The sequence below is a fragment of the Manis pentadactyla genome, chromosome 19, assembly GCF_030020395.1.
Source record: "Manis pentadactyla isolate mManPen7 chromosome 19, mManPen7.hap1, whole genome shotgun sequence".
In the NCBI taxonomy this organism is placed as follows: domain Eukaryota; kingdom Metazoa; phylum Chordata; class Mammalia; order Pholidota; family Manidae; genus Manis; species Manis pentadactyla.
The window spans coordinates 25087078-25088892 of record NC_080037.1 but is presented as its reverse complement, the minus strand read 5'-3'; the positions used below and the strand labels follow the sequence as shown (position 1 = coordinate 25088892).

At 37.4% G+C, this 1815-nt stretch overlaps 1 non-coding gene across 1 annotated transcript; it reads left to right on the top strand.

The window, feature by feature from the left end:
* The first annotated feature begins 627 nt into the window (after positions 1-627).
* LOC118929539 (U6 spliceosomal RNA) lies at positions 628-731 on the top strand. Its single transcript, XR_005031616.1, has one exon. It is a non-coding gene; the product is annotated as a U6 spliceosomal RNA (small nuclear RNA).
* Positions 732-1815: the final 1084 nt, after the last annotated feature.

Below are 1815 nucleotides of genomic sequence, written 5' to 3'. Positions count from 1 at the left end.
TGTGGCATTCAGATTATTCCTTGGATATAATATCCTCAGTGCTTTATAGAATGTGTCTGGTCTCTGAAAATGTGTGTATTTATATATTTCTATATCCCCTCATTTACTTTCTATTACTAAATTAAGAAAAAAATAACAGGAGACATAACAAAAACCATAATGCTGTGCCTGTTCAACTAGACAGACTATTTTTCAAATATAATAGCATATGCTATTTTAATAGAAAAGAATTTTTAACTTTTCAAATCCAGATGCACTGAGTTATTTTAAGCTCACTGCCGTCAGTTGCCTGGTATGGAGGAGCATGTAACTCAGATAAAGCTGGAGCCACTGGAGCAATCACCACAAATCACCAGTTAGAAGGCTGCTTGCAACAGTGATACAGGCTAGAAAGTCCCCTTATCCCCCAAAAAGCCCGGTGAAGAAGTTGATATGGTGCTCAGGCTAATGGTTTCCTGTTGTTCATACCATCTGTCATCCCACTGGACCACACAAACAGACGATGCGAAGAAATTCATCTTTTAGGTTGACATCACACAAAGTCATTTTTTAAATTTAACGGCATTGGTAAATTTCATTTGATATCAGAATTAATCCAGAAGCTTATAAGTAAAAGAAATAGTGAGAGTGCTCACTTTGGCAGCACATATACTAAAACTAGAACAATACAGAGATTTGCATGGCCCCTGTGCAAGGATGACATGCAAATGCATGAAGCATTCCATTTTTCTTTTTTAATGTAATAAGAAAGTTTCAGATAAAGTTTCAAATATCACTAAAGGAACAAAAATCATCTAAACCTTAGTTGCATTTCTAACCTTTAGTATAAAAGCATTTCTCCTACAGGCCTAAGTTTTAGGTAAGCAATTTGATTTGTTCAGCTGCCTGTCTTCAGTAAGAAACATCTGCCCACAAAAGTTACGTATGGGCTCACAAATGCAGGGAGCAGACCAAGACGAATAACTTAATATTCTTTCCAAATGTCAAGCTCAAAATGAGATTCTACTACATACCCACGAGAATGGCTAAAATTAAAATCAAGATAACAAATGTTGGTGAGAATGTAGAGTAAGATGAATCCTCATATTGTTTATGGTAGCATATATTCCTGAATTAGTGAAAAATGATTTAGAAAACTGAAAATGTTTAACATGATTCCCCAGGGAGCAGGACTGATTTGTAGCATTTGCTGATTCCTGCAGGATAACTGCACCCCTGATGGCCAGTTTCAAATATCAATGTGATATTACTGAAGCAAAACTTGGGAAGTGATGTGCAAAATTGACTCTCCTGAGCTGGTACAAGTCACTCCATCTTACCTTTGACTAGATATGAACATACAGTTTCCCCATAACCCTGAAAATTTCCTCTGAATTATAATCCCAAAAGAGCTGCATATACCTGTTCACCAAAAGCTACATACAGAACGCTCACAGCAACAAAATTCATAAAAACCAGAAACCAGCAACAACCAAAATGCCCATCGAGAGGGGAATGAATAAATAGTGCTGCATGGACACCATGGAATAAGATGCAACAGTGAGCAAACTGCTGCTGCACACAACACAGATGAATCTTTCAAATGTAATGCTGATCAAGAGCCAGACACAGCTAATGATTCTATACATACTAACTTTAAAAACAGGCATGATTAATCTGTGGTGCTAGAAACCAGAATAACGGCTACCTTATTGAGCAGGAGCGCCTGCAACAGGGAACAGAGGAGGCTTCCTGAGCTGAGAGTAACACAGATACGTTCAGTTCGTAGAAGTTCCTTGAGCTGTAAACTTATGATTGGGCATTTTTTTTTTGATG